Below are 17,522 nucleotides of genomic sequence, written 5' to 3'. Positions count from 1 at the left end.
CAACATGCTAAGACGTAGAGGTGGTCTGCTGCGGAGCTCCATATTCGAGAATGTACGATGAACGGTGTGCTCCGAAATACACCAGCCTCGTGCTCTTCCGGCTGGGACGCCACAGGTCACCATCTGTCCTGTGGACACGCAACCATTTAGCGCCTAGTAGTAGTTTCACTGTCCTCCTACCCCTTTCCGTAGATGCTCGAGACAGTCGCACCTGAAAATTCGATCAACTCGCAGGCTCTGCGCAACAATAATCCGCCCTCTGTCAAATTCGCTTATCTCAATGCATTTCCCCATTCGCAGTTGATACCTCCGCTACTTTTGTTACTGCGCCAGTGCTCGCAACGCCATGGGGCGGCATCCAAAGTCGCGGTGGCCGGTGGTCATAATGCTTTGGCTTATCTGTGCACTATACGACCAGTTATCTAGTTTATCGTGGGAATTCTGCTCCACCTATTATGTAAGCAACTACTACCCTCTTTTACGCCCAAATACGTTATGTGCAATCATCAATTCGTATTTCGTTAGATTTTTATTCTCTAGATTGTTACGTGTTGTTTGACCATCTTTTCATAATCTATAACATTCTACAGTTATTTCTGTTGCACCCGGCCTTATCTGCATGCTCATCTTTCGTCGAAACACATACAATAAGAAAACGGAAGACGCTTTTACTGAATCTCTCTTACAAGTTTAAACATCGAAACTTCACAATAAAAATATCCACTGATGATAGCACAGATGTGCTGTCTGGGTATCAAATAGAATAACAGTTGTCTGAATAAAAGGTGGACACGATTTCCCATAATTTAATATGCAAATACGGCTATTACTAAAGCTTCGAGACAAAATGATGATGGAATTGGTGTTTATTCGCGTTGGCGGCCTTTGTCCCTGTAGGGCATATATTTATGCAGATTTCAGGCAAGTCCGTGTTAAGACCATGTATGAGACTTCTGTGTAAACGCAGCGTGGGAATACCCGAGCGGTCTAGGGCGTTGCAGTCATGGACTGTGCGGCTGGTCCCGGCGGAGGTTCGAGTCCTCCCTCGGGCGTGTGTGTGTGTGTGTGTGTCTGTGTGTGTGTGTGTGTGTGTGTTTGTGTTTGTTTGTCCTTCGGATAATTTAGGTTAAGTAGTGTGTAAGCTTAGGGACTGATGACCTTAGCAGTTAAATCCCATAAGATTTCACACACAGCTGAACAGTTTGAACTTCTGTGTAAACACACTGCAGTTTCTCAGTGCCCAAGCGACGATTCGAATCTGTCATTTTCTTTACGTACAGCCAATTTATGGGATCATTCCACATTCCACTTCATAGGACGGCGAAAATAATGCCTCCGAATTTTTTATTATTTTCTCAATATCGTTTGACGTATTAAATGTGACGCATATTACTCGGCCGACTTTCGACACAAGTTGCAACCCTCCGCCTGTAACATGGCATCGTGTAACGTAACTGTGTCGGTGCGTAATCCAGTTTCGAACTCCACGCACGGCGCTTCCTATCCTTCGGCACAACAATGCCAGGCCACACACGAGCGCTGCGACATCTGCAACAATCCGATGCCTTTGGTTCACTGTCATCGATCATTCTCCTTACAGACCCGCTTGGCCCCATCTGGTTTTCATCTGTTTCCAGAACTTAAAGAACACTTTCGAGGGCTTCATTTTGATTGTGATGAAGCGGCACAAGCAGAGGTAAGGCTGTGGCTTCGTCAACGAAGTCAGACGTTCTACAGTGACGTTACAATAAACTGGTCTCTCATCGGGAGAAATGTGTTCGTCACCAGGGTGACTGTGTTGAGAAATAAATATGTAGACATGAAGACTAGAGCTGTATAATGTTAATAACGTTTGTTTCATTTAAAAAGCTTCAAGAGTTCTCATACAAAAGATTTTCAGCACGCCCTCGTATATTAAATTCAGAAGGGAAAACTAAGTGCAACTTATTTACAAATCCGTTTTCCTAGACATCCGTAAAGCGTTCGACCCGGTGCCCCATAGACGCCTACTAACCCACATATGAACATAGGGAGCATCTTCGCAAAAATGTGATTGGCTCGAGGAATACATGACTAACAGAACGCACAACGTTATACTGGGCGCTGACTGTTAAACAGACACGAAAGTGAAGCAAGGAGGCGTAACAGGACCTCTAATGGTTTCAGTGTACATAAACTATTCTTCATATCAGATCAGTAGCACAGTCAGGTGAAACTAGTACTAAGAAAAACGAATGGAAAACTTAGGTTTGTTGAAAAGGGTTCCGGAAAAATGCGTTGCATCGGTAAAGGAAATCGTATACAAGATGACAATGCGACAAATTCTAAAAAGTGGATCAAATGGCTCTGAGCACTATGGGACTTAACATCTATGGTCATCAGTCCCCTAGACCTTTGAACTACTAAAACCTAACTAACCTAAGGACATCACACAACACCCAGTCATCACGAGGCAGAGAAAAATCCCTGACCCGCCGGGAATCGAACCCGGGAAGACAAATTCTAAAATTTTGTTCCAGTGTGCGGAGTCCTTATCACGTTGACATGAGAACGGACATCGACGTAATTCTCGCGAAATCCTATTTGGTATATTTGGAGAATCTGTATTCGAAGTTTACCTTACCTTCAATAAGCTAACGGAACAGTAAAGAAAATGTCCCCTCCACCATGCATAGTACAGTGGTTCGCGGAGTATTTATGCAGATGTAGCTGAACTATATTTTTACGTTTCATAAAGTTCACAGTTTCACACTTCTGTATACTAATTGCTAGTTGTCAATCATTTAACTACGAATTAATATATTAGCAAAGAACAACATCATTCGCAGAAAGCCAGTGTCTGCAACTAGTACTCCGTGACAAGTAATTAAAATGCATATTATGAAAAGTAATGATTCTATTGCGTCTCACTCCGCCCATTATTTTAAATATCCAATACTAATGCATTTTCTTTTGTGGACGTTGGTCAGGTCCACCTGCTCACCTGTATCCATAGCACTTGGGTTACGCGTGACTGGTGTCTCAGGACACATAAACATTGCAAAAATGGCCTAATAGGAATAGGCTCCACTTTTTTTCTGTCACTTATCTTTCTTTTCACCCCTGGCGTTAACGTGAAAAATGTCAAGTTGCGCCGTGGTTCGTACCCCGTATTATAGTGGTAGCACCATAACTTCAGAGAAAGACAAGGGCACGGAGCTCCCAATAGCACTACGGTGCTCAAACCAGTCTTAGAATGGAGAACAACTTTACCTTTTAACCTTAGATATGCGAAGTATCGAGTAAATTTATTTCTAAGATAGGATGACACGAGAATTACAAGGTACGTAAAATGAAATTAAAACTTACCGGTACCTGTCTTGTGAATGTATGCTAGGACCGTTCATTTTTCGTCAATGGGTTACAACAGACACGAATACTTCTTGAAATGCTTAACTCCTATTTCATTGTGGCATCACGAATAATCGGCAAATATCTGCCCTAATGTTTCAAGCCGAAGTCCTCCGTGAATTCTTTCTTTCCTTCTCCAGTGAACAAGGAAGTAACAGCAGAAATTCCTAAAATTTATCCTTTAGAGGCATTCTCATCCTCAATCAACGTTATTGTTTTATTCTATACAATAATAATTGCTCTAGTGGCCCATTTTTCGGAAGTATTGGCCAATCAAAGTTTAGCTCCAACAATTTCGGACTGTATTCTCAACATACACTACTCGATCAAAAGTATTCGGACACGCCTATGCTACGGAATTTGGGACACGAAGAGCGTTGTGTAGGCAGTAGAGAAGCAGTAACTACTGGAGAGCTCAGTGACTTGGATCTGTTACTCAGGTGACACCCAGAGACCAGGCCATGTTCCATCAGCTGCCCAAGTAGACAGTTTTTTTATGTGAATGCCAAGTGGAAACGCGAAGGAAGAACTATAGCTTAACTAAGACCAGGCTATCTCATGTAATGACAGACAGGAACCGCCGAGCAGATTCTTGAAAAAGACAATTGATGACTGGAAACCTGTCATTTGGAGTGACGAATCACGCTATACACTGTAACAATCCGACAGAAGGGTTTGGGTTAGTCGAAAGCCCGGCGAACGTTAGCCGCCAGAATGCACAGTACCAACAGTGAAATACAGAGGAGGCAGTGTTGTTATATGCGAATTTTGTTGGTGGTTAGGAGGTGGTCTCCTTACTGCACTGAAGTAAACGCTTAGTGAGCATTTTACAGCATTGTATAATGCGTACTGTATGGGAGCATGATAATGAACCCTGTCATAAACCACGGACAATAACATTCCTGAAATGGACTAGACTGCCTTGAGTCTCGACATGAGCCCACTGGAACACCTTTGGAATGAGTGAGACGACTTCGATGCAGACCTCACTGTCCATCACCATTTTCTTCGGTTTCAGCTGTTGTGGAATAATGGGCTGTCATTCCTACACATACAGTCAGATACTTCACTGGAAGTGATTTCAAGACGTCATTAAGGCGGAGGATCGGGACGGAAATTTAGCGTTTATAGCCCGTCCCTTCGTTCATGTATCACTGATTCATGGTCACAGATAATCTTTGTAGAAACAAAACAGCTTGTGTGAACAGCGAAAGGTAAAATTAGACTAATGGAAGGAAACAGAGGCCCTTTCGGGGGGGGGGGGGGGGGGGGCGGTGGGAGGGAGGGAGGTGAAAAAGTTCGTATTTACGAATCTGCGATTGTTCAAACACACTTTCTGTTTTGACGCCTAACTTTATATGCAGCTCGTGACGTTATTTTCCATTACTCTGTAATTGTATTTCTTCTTGATAAAAATTGCATAAACCAAAACAAGCTTGTCTGACCAAAAAATTATTCCTGTGTGGTTTAGTGATTTGTTTTGTCGTAGAACTGTGCCACGCTGATAGCGTACACTTTAACTCAACCTGTTGTAACGCATTATCATGTCCTAAGGTGTAATGTTATAATTATATATAACAATCACAGTATCGGTGATGGCATATTACGTATTGTTTCTCGCAGTTACTGTTAAGGAAGACGCTAATTTGCACTTGGTTAAGATGAATTATTAGTTCAAGATGGAAGACAGAAAATCTGTCCAAAGTTCAGGTATGTTTTATAACAAACTGTTGTAATGTAGCGATGGAAGGTTAACTCGCCCCCCTCTCCCTCCAAAAAAAAAAATCCCATTCACCAATTCCCGTGGGTTTATGTTCTTTAATATTTTTTTTCCGATGGAAATCCAAATATGAGTACCGGCGCACTACAACAATGATGCTTTCACTGATCGTTAACATAAATAAATATAATAAAACAGTTATTCGTCAGCAGCATTCCTTTGAGCATACAGAATCCGTCAACACAGCTAGTAAGTTTTGTCGACAAACTACAATGTTTCCTCAACAAGTAGCGGGTATCAGTCACTCCGATTTGCTTGGAAGTGTTTGCGAGAAAAGACAAGCTGGAGGGGCAGCCGAAATTCCCCTCGGTCACGCCGTGCAATTTGTGATTTAAATGCCAGAGGCAAAATTGCACTAACATCTGTAGATTCAGTGCAAACGATGACATGTGCATACATACGACAGCGTATCAACATATAAATTACTGTCTAGCAATATTTGGTGAAGAGCGCAGTTACATTTTGTGCTGCAGTCGGTTTGAAATAATTATTATGGGGCGGACCAAGGTATTTCGCTGCCAGCTGCTCGAGACGTACGAAATCCAGTAGCAAAACGAAAGGAAGGCGTCAGGGTTGCGGTCTTCCGCACAAATTAATTACACTGCGACGACATACGAGGCTAGAGTCTCGAATTTCCAGAAAGCCGCGGTGCGGACAGTACTAGAGAGGTTGCAGGTCACAAGATGGCGGTGCGCAGGTTGGCATTGGTCCGGCGCCGCGCGGCAGGCTTTCCCACGGTCCACACCACACCCAGCAGCAACAGCTGCGCGCGCCGCCAGCGTTGCCAACTCCCGCGCGCCAACTTTGAACGAGCACCCCAGCAGCCGGCCGGCGCTACGCACCGACGCGTCACGCGCTACACCCTCCGTTGCGTTCAGCACGCACGTGCGTCGTCTCTGTCGGGACACCCTGGCGCTTACGCCAGGAGTAGTAAGTGATAAGCTCCGCACGAAACTCCAACAACAGGCGCTGGCGAGCTTATCGGTAACGACCGACCGCCTCGTCATCCTCCGCCAATGCCGGAGCGGCGTGGGTTCAACACACCGCTCTCCCGGCTGATGTCAGTTTGCGTAACCTGGAGCCGCAACTTCTCGGTCAAGTAGCTCTCCAAATGGCATCACGAGGCTGAGTGCGCCTCCTCCACTCCTCCCAGCGAGGAACAATCCCTGGCAGGACTGGGCATTATCCTATCCCCGATGTACACTAAACAAGCAATAAAGGAAAGCAAAGAAAAAATTGAAGTAGGAATTAAAGTTCAGGGGGGAGAAATGAAAACTTCAAGGTTGCCGATGCCATTGTAATTCTATCAGACACAGCAAATGACATGGGAGCAGCAGTTGAACGGAATGGACAGTGTCTTGAAACGAGGATATAAGATGAACGTCAGCATAAGGAAATAGGCATAATGGAATGTAGTCGAATTAAATCAGGCGATGCCAAGGAAATTAGATTAGGAAACGAGACACTTAAGGTAGTGGATAAGTTTTGCTATTTTGGCAGCAAAATAACCGATGATGGTCGAAGTAGACAGAATACAAAATATAGACTGGCAATTACAAGAAAATCATTTCTGAAGGAGATAAATTTCTTAACATCTAGTATAGAGGTAGTATCAGGAAGTCTCTTCTGAAAGTATTAGTATGGAATTTATGTATGGAAGTGAAACACAGACGTAAATAGTTTAGACAAAAAGAGAATAGAAGCTTTCGAAATGTGGTGCAACAGAGGAATGTTGAAGATTTGATGGGTTGGTCTCTAACTATTGAGGAGGTACTGAACAGAATTGAGACGACATGAAATTTGTGGCACAACTTGACCAAAAGAAAGGATCGCTGATAGGACACATTCTGAGACGTCAGTCTGTTAAGAGTAAATATTTCTCTTCTTGTGAGCGCCGAGATGAGAAACCAAACGTGGTGTGCAATCATGCCGAATCGCCCAATACCATGTGCCATGTTACGGTCTACGTCCACTAACTTTGTCCATCCCGTTTTCGAAAATCACCGTATGGTAGTGGGAAGGCTCTGCACCATTTTCAACAGCTGACCTGCACGTTCGTTGCCTCCAACCCACGATGTCCCGGTACCCAGTGAAGATGAATCAGCTGACGCAGCTCCTTTGCTCGAAGAATATAGTATGCCAAAGGATTAAGTGTTTTTGCTTCGCTTGCGCTTGCCAGACCCTGTCTGAACATCATAAAATGCGGCTTCCATACAAATATTTGGCTCTGAGCAGTATGGGACTTAACATCTACGGTCATCAGTCCCCTAGAACTTAGAACTACTTAAACCTAAGGACAGCACACAACACCCAGCCACCACGAGGCAGAGAAAATCCCTGACCCCGCCGGGAATCGAACCCAGGAACCCGGGCGTGGGAAGCGAGAACGCTACCGCACGACCACGAGATGCGGGCTACATATATTTTGGAAATATCCGTGTACAATTTGTACCAGTCGTGCTTGTTACGATCATGTGGAAGCTCTCAGTTTACTCGAAGTTGCGGATGTTTTAGATATATGACCGTCTTACACAGCACAGTGAATTTCTGAAGACATCTCTCCTGTGTGAAATTGATGTTAACATTATGTTATCGATGTCTCAGATTTCACCATACTACATACTGGTAGGAGGGGATTTGGGTTTCTTCGACCAGTAAGATTTAATTTGTATCACATGTACTAATCGAGGTAACTTCCAATGTAATGTCTGACTGATAGCAGATTTGACCCTCAACATGTATCGAGCACGTAAGAGCTTTCGTCCAGTAACGAGTGGGGGAAAGTGAAGGCATGCACAGTGGGAACACGCGATATAACGAACACTGAACTCATTCTGTCAAACGTTACTCGTTAACGCTAAACGAATGGATCACTGCATTACACTGAAACTTCCAGGATGATTTAAACTGTTTCGCGTCATAAATCAATGCTGGAAAGTTGCATTTCGTGGACGACTCTACTACCGTATGAGCTATAAATGCTTCAGGACCTAATCCACATCCCACACACAGTTTTGATCTACACTCCGCTGTGGACCTTAGGATGCAAATGTGAATACACCAACTTAGATAACGGCGTACGATTTTGCGACTGGGCTCCATTTCAATAAATTTCTTCTGCGTGTGTGATGCGCTGACACTGTCAACGTTTCAGATATAATTGCACGCAGCCTTCATCAGGGATACTGATGATGACAGCCTGCACGAGCAACGTTGGCAGTTATGCAGCTTCACACACCGAGAATAGCGGTATTGAAATTCCAAGTCACGTCGAGGTAGTTGTGGAGCAATAACAATCACGAAGTTAGACCACAGACTTATGAAATGGAACAAACGTGCCACTTTCATAGTACATCTCTCGTTGAAGAAAGGAAGATTAGAATTTCGCGTCCCGTCGATGGCGTGGTAGAGATGGAGCACAAGCTCAGATTAGTGAAGGATAGGAAATCGGGGGTGACCTTTTCAGAGGAAACACACCGGCATTTGCCTTGAGCGATTTAGGGAAATCACTGAAATCCTAAGTCTGGACGGCAAGGAGATTTGAACCTCCATCCTCCCGGCAGCGTGTCCACTGAGCCTGGCGCCACATCGGTGCAGCTCCCATTGTGTCTAACTGTTCCGCACGACTGGAAATATTCTAGATTTGCAGTTATATATTCACCGCAATCGTTTAGAAGACTAGTAATTTTTCCATTAGCTATACTTGCACTGGCACTGTTCGGCCTACAGTGGTCTGGTTCTCATGGGCACGGTGAAAGCTGCAGAGAACCGGCGCAGACAGATCAATCAGCGAAAGCTCTGCTACGGCCAAACACCTGTATGTGTTGCAGCACACAGCCACACCTGGCCCAGGGTGTGCAACAGCACTGCCAACTTTAACGGCCAAATTTACGGTAAATCGGAGCAAAAATTTTCAATGCTACACATTTGTTTTCAATTTCTGTGAAATAATCAATACAATACGAGCCTCCGTTGCAGAGATCGCTGTAGCAGCCTCACGGAATTAGCAGATTCCAATCTTCGACAGTGTGCAAGAAATGTGTACCTCTGGAATTGATTCGGAACGAGGAGGTGGCGTGACTGCGTTTTCCCACTTACAAGGAGACAGTACCAACTTCCCCTCGCCGATCTGGTTCATACTGACTGGGTGTGTAGAGGACGAGTAGCAACTGAACCTATGTAAAGAGTCAAACCCACTGCTCAAATTGAAGTACAGTAACTGTACATGAAAAACGGTGGAATCTTCGGTGCACTGCATTTTAAATTCCGTAAGATGGTAAATGTATTCCGAGCAGCCAGTCTGCACGTAATTCTTCGGGTTCCATCTTTGCTGCTTGTACGACGTCTCAAATACTGACGCTGTTTCTCACAATTGTTACTGCAATTTTTTTCAGTTAGAATATTGCTTATTATCTCCATTTAACAGCTTCACTCCACTTCGTTAATAACTGAATCAAAGCTCTGGGAAGATGTACCATGCTCTAAAACAATGGCAGGCAAGCCGTACAGTTATTTCTTATGTTTCAATCATCGATTAGATACTTAAGTATGACTTATAAATAAATAAACACACAAATTTTTTTCTAATTAATCTTGCACTACACTGTTCTGTACAACAACTTGGGGCGGTGTAATTCATGAAGGAAGCAATATTCGGAGTCAAAGAAATAATCCGTTGCTAATCCAGGGCGGTCAGCAACAGAGTGTGTCTGAGGAGGAGAAGGAGAAAGAAAACCGTATGTCACTGTCAGACTGAACATCCTACGGTGTCGTCCAGCTGCCTAATCGGAAAGGATTCCTTTCTGCAGATACATTATTTACTTCGCGTTGTATAGGTGTTGTCTCAGCTGAATCTGTTTAGGGAAGATGACAGTGATAAGAGCGCGTTAAATGTCGTCGTCACGTCACTAATGTTGAAAGGGCGTCAACAAGGAAAGACCTGACGCCAGTAAATACCCTCAATCTCTTCAAGACTAAAAAGGAAACAGGCAGTCACGCTTATTATCCCAATCCGTTTGACGGATCAGCATCAAAAGTGTCATACGCACCTCATCCACGTGGCACTACAAAAAAGTTTATGATCTAGCAGACCCTGGCGATCATAAATTGTTCGTCGCCTTCCATCTCTCCATCATCTGCCGGTCAGATCATTTAAACGAATTTTACAGCCGTGATCAGATTCGAACGCGCAACCTCCAGATCGAGCGTCGTAGCACTACCTTACGTGAGTGAAGTCGGCTACGGAATGTGGTAGAGGTGGAGAATATCCGGGTCACGATACAGGTTCTACAAAGCGTTTTCAGTTGTTAGCGAAGTTAGTTCCACCTCACTGGCTAGCAAGAACCTATTGGCAATCACAATAATGAATCAAACAACTACACTCCTGGAAATTGAAATAAGAACACCGTGAATTCATAGTCCCAGGAAGGGGAAACTTTATTGACACATTCCTCGGGTCAGATACATCACATGATCACACTGACAGAACCACAGGCACATAGACACAGGCAACAGAGCATGCACAATGTCGGCACTAGTACAGTGTATATCCACCTTTCGCAGCAATGCAGGCTGCTATTCTCCCATGGAGACGATCGTAGAGATTCTGGATGTAGTCCTGTGGAACGGCTTGCCATGCCATTTCCACCTGGCGCCTCAGTTGGACCAGCGTTCGTGCTGGACGTGCAGACCGCGTGAGACAACGCTTCATCCAGTCCCAAACATGCTCAATGTGGGACAGATGCGGAGATCTTGCTGGCCAGGGTAGTTGACTTACACCTTCTAGAGCACGTTGGGTGGCACGGGATACATGCGGACGTGCATTGTCCTGTTGGAACAGGAAGTTCCCTTGCCTGTCTAGGAATGGTAGAACGATGGGTTCGATGACGGTTTGGATGTACCGTGCACTATTCAGTGTCCCCTCGACGATCACCAGTGGTGTACGGCCAGTGTAGGAGATCGCTCCCCACACCATGATGCCGGGTGTTGGCCCTGTGTGCCTCGGTCGTATGCAGTCCTGATTGTGGCGCTCACCTGCACGGCGCCAAACACGCATACGACCATCATTGGCACCAAGGCAGAAGCGACTCTCATCGCTGAAGACGACACGTCTCCATTCGTCCCTCCATTCACGCCTGTCGCGACACCACTGGAGGCGGGCTGCACGATGTTGGGGCGTGAGCGGAAGACGGCCTAACGGTGTGCGGGATCGTAGCCCAGCTTCATGGAGACGGTTGCGAATGGTCCTCGCCGATACCCCAGGAGCAACAGTGTCCCTAATTTGCTGGGAAGTGGCGGTGCAGTCCCCTACGGCACTGCGTAGGATCCTACGGTCTTGGCGTGCATCCGTGCGTCGCTGTGGTCCGGTCCCAGGCCGACGGGCACGTGCACCTTCCGCCGACCACTGGCGACAACATCGATGTACTGTGGAGACCTCACGCCCCACGTGTTGAGCAATTCGGCGGTTACGTCCACCCGGCCTCCCGCATGCCCACTATACGCCCTCGCTCAAAGTCCGTCAACTGCACATACGGTTCACGTCCACGCTGTCGCGGCATGCTGCCAGTGATAAAGACTGCGATGGAGCTCCGTATGCCACGGCAAACTGGCTGACACTGACGGCGGCGGTGCACAAATGCTGCGCAGCTAGCGCCATTCGACGGCCAACACCGCGGTTCCTGGTGTGTCCGCTGTGCCGTGCGTGTGATCATTGCTTGTACAGCCCTCTCGCAGTGTCCGGAGCAAGTATGGTGGGTCTGACACACCGGTGTCAATGTGTTCTTTTTTCCATTTCCAGGAGTGTATATTTTCATTTTAAAAACAAGAGTACTTTTGACACAGAGCGACCAGAACGCTGCGTTTGTCTCCGTCAAAACCTACGAATATCCAAACTTACAACGGAACATTCACATGTAACGAACAGGTGGCGCTAATAAGGCCAATGTCACCTGCGTGCCCGGCTATTAGGTCTTCTGGAATGTTACTACCTACCTGTTAGCAACTCCAGTACCGCTAAAAGGTATATTGCTCGGAATGGACAGTGCTCCCTATATCAGCATGCGCATGTCAGAAATTGAACAAGTTTGCCCCAGATTTTTCCATACGGTGTCAGTGATATGAGAGTAAAACGTTATGTTCATGTACCATGTTATTTTGTGTTATGCGATGTCCGAACAAGGAACGTGTGTTCACGCGCAGCGCTCGTATAAGGAAACCAACTGCAAGTTAATGTTCGGCTTTTAATGTATGCAGGATATCTATATACATCTATGCTAATCACGTGGCAACTTTTAGTGCAGTCTGCGTATTTTCATGCTCAGTAACACTGTAATTCGAAAACCTAATGCACAGTTTTATTTACAAAAGTCACCATGGAGATTCACGGGCGGTACTTCGAAATTGGTTGTCGTCCGGGAATGACGTGGGAGACAATGGAAGAGGGGGAACTACGACACTTACATAACTCAGCGACTCCACTGTCGCGTTTCTCATGTGTCAATGTGTGCTACTAAGAAGAGGTGAATTTTGTTTGTTTGATTTTAAATTTATAACGAGATTATAAATTAAGACGACGTTTATTATTTCTACAGCTACTGACTCCGATACACACACTGTTGATACTCTTACACAGCATGATGAAAAGCACTCCGTAACGTTATTCGTCTTATTCTTTCCTGCAGCATTTCAGAATGTAACGATGTCAGTTTTGCATGCCTTCGTATGCGATATAATCTGCATATACTTGCCCTTATGCAAAACATACAAGAGTGACAGTGCGATAGCTTTGAGATATATTTCGAATACTGGTTTTGAGAAATTACCTCCGCGACATTTTACGTGAAAATATGATCTTCGTTCGGTTACTTTCCACGCAACATCTGCGTAACATACTGCAACCATATAAAACTCAGGGTTTATATTCCTAACAGTATACTCCTGAATCTCTTTCTGTCTTCTTCCGATCAACATAGCTGGTATGCCAAACACACTGGTTGAGCCCACGCATATATCCAACGCGAGTCTTGTATGCAGTGTCTATTAAACACACGTTTCGCTTCCGCAGAAATCTCCCAATTCGTCTACGTTTAAAAATATTCGTCCTTCTTGAGACCTGTACTTCAATTTGACAACTAACAGAAATGATTCGCCGAAGCTACAAACGCATACTAATGGATTTTTCTCCTTTTTAAGAGCACCGCCCCCTATTTAAGGGTAATTGCCATTCATTACAAGTGAAAATGGAATTTAAGTCATTCTCAGTTTATATTTGGGGAATAAGAACGGGTACTTCTGACATGAAGCTTTATCTCTGTGTAGGAATCACCGTAGAGGATAATAATTTTATTACATTCCATTAAGCCGGTCACATACCTTAGAAGCTACACTGTATGATTACATTCATTTCTCAGTCGAATGTGCCGTTTGTCACATCCCGATTAGCAAAATATGAAAATGATCTGTTGGGATGAATGCGAAAGCCTAAAAGAATGTGTTTCGTCGCTGGCATGTAAAGCATACAGAGTAGTAGTACGTGTCGCAAGACCGGCAAATGGATAGCAGCAATAACCGCAGTAAGTATATACTAGAGAAAAGGCAGTAAGGAGTCCTATTTCTTCATAATTATTTCATGCGAAGTAAATGTTATTTATGATTACTATTAATACTAAATCTGAAGGAGAATATACTCTCTTGGTCTTATGACTTTAGGAATTACATTACGAAAAATTGTTATATCTAAAATTCAGACTAGCTCTTCTGCCGATTAACCTTCATCACAATATCCGAAACACGTTATGCAAGGTAACCGCTCAAGGAACGAAGGATAAGAAATACTCCGTGTTCTTCAGCAGATTTCCCATGGAAAATGCTAAGGAAAAGCTCAGCGCAAAGCTATCAGGTAGAACAAGACTTGAATTATAGTGTGACGGGTTAGAGGAGATCCAGTTACCCGGAAAGTAATATCAATGAGACTTAAAGTTATTGCAAGCGGGAACACATCTACCTGTCCGTATCATGAAGGATTTTAGTTTCTAATCCCGACAAGTAATCTCATTAGCATAACAGGACTTAAGCAGCAGCACTACTAGTTCTCAAAGCAACCAGAGCAGGCCGAGTTTTTCTGCTGACGACGTGACTATGGGTGTTCAGGGCTGTCAACTTCTGCTATCAGTCAGGTAGGTTCAGGACCGTTTAATAATAAACGGCAGTAACCGTCACACGTTTTCATTACATGCACTCTTCGAGTTCCCAGGAGCAAATTATTTATACGCTGCTCAGATGGCAATCAGCGCCAAAGCACGGCCAATAAAAAATATGCAATGCGCGCGCCTCACCTAACTCCCTGTGATTGGATGGCGGCCAAGCGTCACATCGGACCGAACTGCTCGCTAGCACTCTTTACAGCTCACCTCTTGTTACCCTTCGCTGGGAAAATCTGTTTCTTCGGCCGCACAAAATGAGCTAAACAGTGTAACAGTTAGCAGCGACAACCCACCTAAGACGTAAACAGCTCAACAGTACTCACGCAATATCTAATACAGTTATCTGAATACGGTGCTCCCCATCTGTCACATTCAAGTCCACAAGATACTCCAGTATAATTCAAACGATACACTTTATCACAAAAAAGTCAAGTTTTCGTCATCGTTTCGTTAGGATACTTTTATCGAGAGCTAAAACGTGGCAGACCGATCCAGAAATCTCCAAACTAAGTAAAATCACGATGTATCAGAAAACCACTTGTGTACGGACAAGCGCCGGCCGCGGTGGTCTAGCGGTTCTGGCGCTGCAGTCCGGAACCGCGGGACTGCTACGGTCGCAGGTTCGAATCCTGCCTCGGGCATGGGCGTGTGTGATGTCCTTAGATTAGTTAGGTTTAAGTAGTTCTAAGTTCTAGGGGACTTATGACCTAAGATGTTGAGTCCCATAGTGCTCAGAGCCATTTGAACCAATTTTGTACGGACAAGCTATTACTTTTACGAGGTGCGAGAGAAAAATAACGAGACTTATTTTTTTCAAACAACAGTACTGTCCCCTTCGCCAGCTACACGTCGAGGAAGTCGTAGTTTCAAGTCTTGGTGGCAGGGCTGAAAGGCTTCAACAGGTAGGACCTTTAATATTTCGCACACAATTTTTGAATGACCTCCAAAGTCCCAAAATGACGTCCTTGTAGGACATTATTCAATTTCGGGCAACGAAAAATATCAAAATGACTCAGATCAGATGATCAAGGAGCTGTGGAACAACAGGAATGTCTTTTGAGGTCAAAAATTCAGTGATGCAAGTGGTAATGTGACATGATGCAGCATCCACTTGTCTGCACGTGCAAAAAAGCGTCGGTCAAAATTTCATATATGGTGAAAGTGTTTTAACAGGTCACTCATCATCTCAATGCTAAACGTTGGTCCGATCTCACAAGAGTACGCGTAAGTTCGACGTTTTCTTCGGTCTCGCTGAGCGAGCTTCATCTTCAACGTCTTCTCGGCCTTCAAAAATGATTTGTGCCAGCGAAAAACTTGTGCTCCTGGTAAGACGTCTTTCCCACAGGCCTGTTTCAACTTTTCAGAGCTCACACTCGCGGATTACCCGAGTTTAACAAAAAACTGGGTGGCATAACGTTGCTCTAAATTCAGCTGTTCCATTTCCGTAACAAAAGAACAAAAACACAACTTAACTGATGGCGCTTTCAAAAATAACTTGATGGCTACAGAGCTGAAACTACTCCAACTGAATATCTGGAAGAGATGAACAAACCGGTCAACGCAAGTAGAACAGCAACGTGAGGCCACATATCCCGCAGTCTTTTCTGTCTCATTACTTTTCTCACAGTCCTCGTATCTAAGACAAATAAGGGTTTTTAAGACACTCCTTCCTGAAAGACACAGTTTCTCTTTTTAATTCTTTACCCAACATGCTTAGACACCCATGTGTCACCTTCCGTGGGTCTGGTTTTCTTTTAGACCCATTGATGACATATAGGTGCAGAATCATCTTCAACTTTTATAGTCCTGTCGTCCTCAGTTGTGTGTAATATCACGGTAGGTTCGTAATTTTTACTTTTGGACTGAATGAAACACAATTTTCGTGCCATACGCGTTTCGCCTTTATTCTTTGCTAGCCATCTTCAGTGTCACGTTCCGTGAATGTTTTTCTACATGTTGTGTTATTGTAACACTTTGACAGAATTAAAACAAATGTTCAGTTCCTAGTGCTATGAAGTCTGAAGAACAAAATTTCAAATGGTAATTATAAGAACAACGCAAAAAATGGAAAAAGAACATGAACATCATCCAGGGAACCTGCCTCTGAAGATACCTTGCAAAGAATAAAGGCGAAACGCCTATGATACGAAAATTGTGTTTTCTTCAGTTATAATCAGACGCTCCAAAAGTTCAAATGGCTCTGAGCACTATGGGACTCAACTTCTGAGGTCAGCAGTCCCCTAGAACTTAGAACTACTTAAACCCAACCTAAGGACATCACACACAGCCATGCCCGAGGCGGGATTTGAACCAGCGACAGTAGCGGTCGCGCGGTTCCGGACTGTAGCGCCTAGAACCGCTCGTCCACTCCGGCCGGCGTTCCGAAAGTAAAATTTATCAACTTACCTTAGTAACTGCAGAATCATGTTTAGGTGAGGATTGAGAAAAAAAGGAAAAGTAGTGTTTTGAGGAAGACAGTGCCTTAAAAGCCCAATTTTACATCGGAAACACGGAAAAACGGCAACAGGTTCTTGGAGTCCCCAGCATGATCACTAATTATGAAATACTTATTTTCAATCATCATTAACAGTCCTAGGTAACAATAATTACTAGTGTCCCAACACCGCACACAACATTCTTCATGGATATTCAATGTAAACCACCTTTTATTCCAGACCACATACTTATTTTAATATTTACACACACACACACACACACACACACACACACACACACACTGAGACTGAAGTTTGTTTAACCCGAATAAAGCACGCACCTACTAAGTGTTGCAGTTGGCAACTCATGAACGTGTGGTGGATACTCGTGAAATAGCAGAAACTGACTACAGAAGTCTTATAACCATCTCAAGAACTCCCGTCCTTCTATAAGCCTAGTGCCGCCTCCCCTCAGGACGCAATATTTCTAACGCACCTGAGATGTAATGAATAGAAAATGCATAAAGATTATACGTAATTACATAAACGAAGCCTAAAAATGTACAGACTAAATTGTTATGCATTACGTTCCTCGCAGCTAATCGTGCCCACAGACTTAGACTGACTACCGAATAAGATGAAAAAAGGAGGGAAGAAAAAGCCGTGTTATAATTTATTGGACGGCCAAATTACGGCCAATAAAGCGAAACGGTCGCA

At 44.4% G+C, this 17,522-nt stretch overlaps 1 protein-coding gene across 1 annotated transcript in view; it reads right to left on the bottom strand.

Moving 5' to 3' along the window:
* The window catches only part of LOC126185209 (neurogenic locus Notch protein), a 391,153-nt gene that overhangs the window by 259,417 nt on the left and 114,214 nt on the right, over window positions 1-17,522 (bottom strand). The gene's annotated exons all lie outside the window — the stretch shown is intronic.

Source organism: Schistocerca cancellata, chromosome 4, assembly GCF_023864275.1.
Source record: "Schistocerca cancellata isolate TAMUIC-IGC-003103 chromosome 4, iqSchCanc2.1, whole genome shotgun sequence".
In the NCBI taxonomy this organism is placed as follows: Eukaryota; Metazoa; Arthropoda; class Insecta; order Orthoptera; family Acrididae; genus Schistocerca; species Schistocerca cancellata.
The sequence above is the reverse complement of the archived record's forward strand: the minus strand, read 5'-3'. Positions and strand labels throughout refer to the sequence as shown.